Genomic DNA, 6,085 nt, shown 5'->3' with positions numbered 1-6,085 from the left:
ACGCAACTGCGCACAATTCTGTGAGTCACTTAGAACTGCTTTGCCGTTACTTCTTGGCAATTATGTACTCGGACTATTGTCCTATCATCTCATCGAGTCCCTGACACGTAATATGCTACACAGTGGCAGTGGGGGTCGCAAAATGCCGATTTATTACCAATAAACCCCAATGATCCGATCTAAATTAGGGATTTCGATCGGATCATTGGGGGGGCACGTGCTACCCCACCCCCCACTGGCTCCACCAGTGAGCAAGTTACAAGCCTATCTTTGTAAGCAAATCCACCACTCTCACTCTCGATCTGGACAGTTTTCCCACCCCTCCAAAAATATTGTTTATTCCGTTACAAGGCCTCGAGCAATAAACAAAGAATATATTTATCTTTTTAACTAGATCAACGAAGTGATATAGTTCATGGTGTAATGTGTGTAGACTATTGTCCTATCATCTCATAGAGTCCCTGGAACGCAATAATATGCTACACAGTGGCAGTGGAGGGGGTCGCAAAATGCCGATTTATGTTCAATGTGGTGACTCGGGCCCGCCGTACTGTTTTAATGTTCATGCATCCTAATTAGTGCATTCGCGATAAAAATTCCCACTGGAAACATTGGTTACCGACTTTCAGAACTGGTAATTGATGCTGAAAACAATTACCAGTTAACTGATGATCGTTTTAACAACCCTGGTAATTACTCTTTGGTTTTTTCGGTAAAGTCACGTATAAATGAGAAATAATAAAATGACAATAGCGTACGACGTTTTGGTTGCAACACAAGCAGCCATCATCAGGTACAGAAGAGCTAAATTTACGAGAGAGATGAAACACATAACCCCAGATGTATATACAGACACCCAAGTAGGGGGGAGCTAACACAGATACAACAGGGGACACAGAGAGAGAAGCATACCAAACAAGTCTGAACCCTGGTAATTATTGCTGCCGCTATCACTACTTGCGTTGTTCCATCTACCTCTCTCTCCCTGTGTGCGTGTGTGTGTGTGTCTCAGCGCTACCACAAGCCGGTGTTCACCGAGGACTCCTACCTGGAGCTGCTGCACAAGCACAAGCAGCCACTGGATGTGCAGCAGAGCAGCGCCGCCCGGCTCCTGTACGCCTGGCGCGACCGCACGGCACGCGCCGAGGACGAGAGCACGGGGTGAGAGCGCCCGCGGCGCTGAAATAGCCGTGTACTGCACTGCATAGCATAGTGCAGCAAAGCACGGGACTTTCCGACAGCGTAGAATAACACAGCAAACAGAACAACACCACAGTGTTCAAAATTTTTATCTTGATTTAGCAGAATATTTATTTAGACTGGAGGAATTCGATGAGCTATGAACTCTTTATCACAGATGTCCAGAGTAGCGAAAAATGTATGAATATAAAGTATATAAGTATATACAAAACGATCCAAGACCGCACCAAAACAACACACATTCCCTCAATAAAATTGCACATTTAAATGGAAATATCGATACATGGGTGTTTTATAATATAGCACAGTAAAACACGGGGGTATACGACGCAGCACTTTTTAAATTACCTGATCGCGATCCTGAACCAGTTGTAGAAACTGCACATTCCAGTTCCATAGGTTAATGGTTGCGTAGTACGATTACTGTAGCTGTTGCGTTGTTGGGCTTGTACGGCCTGTGTGATTATTGTTATTGCTGCGACGTGCATAGTGCCCTGGCCTGACCGGTGTGTGTTGTGCTCCTGCTGTCACAGATACGTCCTCCCAAACCACATGCTCATGAAGATCGCAGAGGAGATGCCTCGGTAAGCCGCGCACGGTGGTGGTGGGGCCGGTGGTGGCAGGGACAGTTGGGATGGTGGTGCGAGTGATACCCATGATGGTATTGACAGTGGTGGTAATATTCGCCCTCCAACAACAACGAAGGGCAGAGGAGCGATGCTCACAATAAAGAGCGGAGTGCCGGGCGGCTAAAATACAGCAAGTTGGCACAGTCGCGTGCACAGCTGGTGCATCTGCCCCAGTCATTGCAGTCAGTCAACCCATGGCACCTGGCTCTGTTCCGTGAGCTCCTGTTAGCGAGCCTTCGACACTGCACGTGGCTTCGGAGTGCACCTGGCCTGGGACAACCGCCGTGGTGATGTCACCGCCACTTATTGGCATATGGCGCCTGTTCTTGTTGTTGGTAATAGTGGTGGTGGCTGATGATTGTGCTGGTAGTAGTGAGAGTGGTAGTGATAGTGTTGATGGTGGTGCCACTCATAATGTTTTGATGTGGATGGTGATCTGGATGCTGGTGAAGATATGGATATGGTGATAGTATGATGGTGTTGATGAAGTTTGCATTGTGGTACTAGCATTGGTTAGTATGATCCTGATAATGATCAGGCTATATATACGTACGCCAGACAAGACAGGCTTTATGTACGTATGCCAGCCTGAAGACAATATACATACGTACGCCAGGATGAACAGGCTATACATAGACTAACCTGAGCTGCCTATGCGCACGTACGCCAGAATGAACAATATACGTATGTACACCAGCATGAATAGAATATATGTACGCCATCTTGAACGGATATGCTTTTGCCAGTATCAACGGCTATATGCACCCTAGTCCACGCCATTGCTGTTTGATGCAAGATAGAGAGAGAGTGCTGGCTTGTTGTAACGTTGTGCTGTTTCTGTCAGATTGTGTTGTTGCTGTGACGTGGTTTTGCCGTGATGTTGCATTGCTCTGGCATTGTGTTGTGACGTGTGTCGTTGCTCTAACATGTTGACATCGTCGTTGCCGTCGTGTCCCGTCGTTGCCGACGCAGGGAGCTGCAGGGCGTGCTCGCGTGCTGCAATCCGGTGCCGCCCCTCGTGAGACAGAACGCCATGAGCTGTGACAGCTCGTCAAGCAGGCACGCCTCGTCCCGCTCATTAAGGGGACCGCAGAAGCGGAGGCGGCTCGATGGAGCAGCGGGGGGTTCATAATGGACGGCCAGGGTTGAGATACGGATGAAGGATAGATAGGGCAAGAGAGTCGGAGAACGAGAACAGCGACAAAAGAGAGTGGGAGACAGAGACTGAAAGTCATAGGGGGAGAGGGATAGCGAGTGGTCAGAGGCAGAATGTTCATAAATAAATATAATCAAACATTTAATATAATCTTGATTTGAAGCTTTCGTGACTGCAGGAATCCATACTCTTTGGTTCTTTCGGTAAAGTCACGTAGGTAGAAAAATATTAGATCACGACGTTTCGATCGCAACACAAGCAATCGTCATCAGGTGGGACAACCACACCAACTGCTGAAGACAGCAGTGGGACAACCACACCAACTGCTGAAGACAGCAGTTGGTGTGGTTGTCCCACCTGATGACGATTGCTTGTGTTGCGATCGAAACGTCGTGATCTATTATTGTTCTACCTACCTGACTTTACCGAAAGAACCAAAGAGTATGGATTTAATATAGGTGGTGACTGGGTGGCTCCTGGGGCCAATACTGGGTCAAACACAATGATCCGGCACTGCTTCAATAATAATTTTTTAATTTGTGACACACTGCACATTATTCGCTCACTCGAAGCGAGAGAACGACTCAGAGGCGTGAGGGGGAACCACAGACGAGCGGGAAAGGCTACCAGGCGGTGAGCCTGTGCCAAATTTCCCCCCAAGCTTTGTGGTCGTCTTTATATGAAGGTGTTATCAACCAATTAATGAGTGTTTACATATGGGAGGGAACCGGAGTTCCTGGAGAAAACCCACACATGCGAGGAGGCAACAGTCGATCCCATACAGAACGAATAGATGAAGTCAACCTTTGCTGTACCCCCTTCTAGCAGGCCATGATATGACACCTGAAAAGCAACGGGAAGGGAGTTTAACAACATTTGTGTGATCCACCCACCCTTGTTGCCTCCATAGTGCTGGGTTAAAGGACTTCGCCACCAACACCACCTGGCTAAGATCCTAGGTTTTGGATCTTGGGAGTTTCAGCCACCCGTGGTTAAACGACGTTCACAAATGTAGCGAGTTGATGGTCACAACCAGGCACAAGTGACTGCAAAAGTAATTACTCGTTGCAGTAAAGGTTGCGTTTGTTTAATAATCATTGCTGCTGTTCCCGCAGAGCGAAACGCCCATCAAGGCTCCATCAAGAACATTCATCACCCGGACAGAGGTGACCAGAGACCAAAACTCATCACACAAATGCCCTCTTTACTTGCGATTATCAACTGTACATCTCATTTTCATTATCCGGCACAGAACTCTTCATTTGTGGTTCTTTTTTTTTAATTCCACGTCCCTAAACCGTCGTGACAATGAGGAGCTCAGTTCATGTCCGTCCTTAGCGTGTGAATAATGTTCCGATTGTTGTGTAGGTTGACACCCCTGTGTGATTTTGTTGGTTCATGGCCTGACCCAGACAGTACAATCTAGATGTTTCAATCCCCCAAAGGTGAGCTTAATGGTATCATTTGTATGCCCACCCTAGTGTGGCACTGATTGTTCAATCAATTTTCTTCTGTATTTTGACAGCGATTGGAAAACCCTCTCTTCTGTCCTCATGATGGCTTATCATTGGACGACAGGCAGCCAATCACAAGGCACGGTACTGAAGGTAGCTCACACTTAGTTGTGCTGGTTATATCGGCAAAGCTCATGATATGGATTATATATTTTTTTTTCGTGACAGTTGATGAGAACACCTAGCCTGTCACGAGTAGATTTCATTATATTGACATGAAAAAAATACTGTGCTGTTTTTGAATATCACACTCATAATTTGAGTAGTAATCATACAAATAATTGCCATGTTCTGTGTACAAATTAAACGTAATTTAGTGAAATAAATAACAAGTAATGTCCTGACTGCATTTACAGTGGGGCACAAGCAAAAATAACAATACTTTTCAGTAACATTGTCCTAAAAGTAAAACTTACATAATAGGTGATGTTTTAAGCAATGACCCTTCTTTGGCTGCTGCGTGTATGTGCGTATTATTTATTTCACTTTGTGTCTATGTCTGTGTTCAATTGCGTGCATTTCCATTCATATGTGTGTATTCATTCCTGTGTCTCTGTTAACGTGTCTTTATTTGCCTGTCTGCATGCGTATGTCTTGTGTGTCAGCGGTTGCAACAGGTGTGTGGCCCTGTATATTATTGCGCGTGTGTGGGTGTGTGTCTTCATGTGTGTATTGTTCAGTCTGTATCTCTGTGCATCTTCTGTGCTAGCGAGCGTATGTCTGTATGTCACTAGAGAATGGTTGTGCAGTGGTAGTGCGTAGTGGCACGTTCCTGATGGCCTAAGTTCCATTCCCGGTCACGACGAACAGCAGTAGTTTAGTTGGTTAGCGTGCTGCACTATTAACCTGGCGACCCAAGTTCGATTGCTGCTTATGGCCAACACTGGTGACGAATATCTAAAACGGTCCTGGGGCTCCCTTAGATTAATTCAGCCTTAAATGAGTACTCAGTGCATGTAAAGCATCAGCACTGGGGAGACAAAGGTGGCTGGGTGTAGTTTTGGTCCTCCCATCCCCTTCGTGTTCCGTGCTGACCTTCGTAGATGCTCGCTAACAGCACTTGCCCTAAAAGTCTTTTCAAGGCTATATTGAGGATCTTTGACTTTTGTCTTTGTGTGGTGCAGTGGAGGGAGCACGGAGGGCGGTGCCTGCCATGCGCCCGGTCCTCACCCTGTTTGACGTGAGCCCAACATCGTCACACGACCACAACCAACCCATGTCTCATTTCCCACACCGCTGGCGAAAGCACTGTGTGTGTGATCTCGTGTGCTGTAGCTTTCTGTACCGTGCTGTGTTTGCTGTGTTAGCCATCATGTGCTGGGGCGTTCTGTGCGTTCTCTTGTGTGCTGTCGCATTCTGAGCTGTGCTGAAATTGCTGTCATGTTGCTGTAGTGCGCTGCGATGTGCTGTAGCGCTCTGCGCTCTGCTTGCGGTGTGCAGGACAGCGAAGAGCAGCAGAACGAGGCTCGCACTGCTCAGAGCTCCACGTCCCAGATGAAGGCAGCGCGTGTCCTGCAGACGTTCGTCAACCCCTTTGGCATGGTGAGACATGGGGAGACAGGGACATGTGGAGGCACAGGGGTAGT

General features: G+C 47.2%; 1 long non-coding RNA gene across 1 annotated transcript; it reads left to right on the top strand.

The window, feature by feature from the left end:
- Nucleotides 1-2,550: 2,550 nt before the first annotated feature.
- Nucleotides 2,551-5,813, top strand: LOC142930979 (uncharacterized). The gene is made up of 4 exons (XR_012946974.1): nt 2,551-2,888; nt 4,101-4,151; nt 4,511-4,592; nt 5,624-5,813. It is a non-coding gene; the product is annotated as an uncharacterized LOC142930979 (long non-coding RNA).
- The last annotated feature ends 272 nt before the right edge of the window (nt 5,814-6,085 follow it).

Source organism: Petromyzon marinus, chromosome 46 (genome assembly GCF_048934315.1).
Source record: "Petromyzon marinus isolate PM22_M1 ecotype Great Lakes invasive population chromosome 46, UKy_Petmar_22M1.pri1.0, whole genome shotgun sequence".
NCBI classification, from domain to species: domain Eukaryota; kingdom Metazoa; phylum Chordata; class Hyperoartia; order Petromyzontiformes; family Petromyzontidae; genus Petromyzon; species Petromyzon marinus.
The sequence above is the reverse complement of the archived record's forward strand: the minus strand, read 5'-3'. Positions and strand labels throughout refer to the sequence as shown.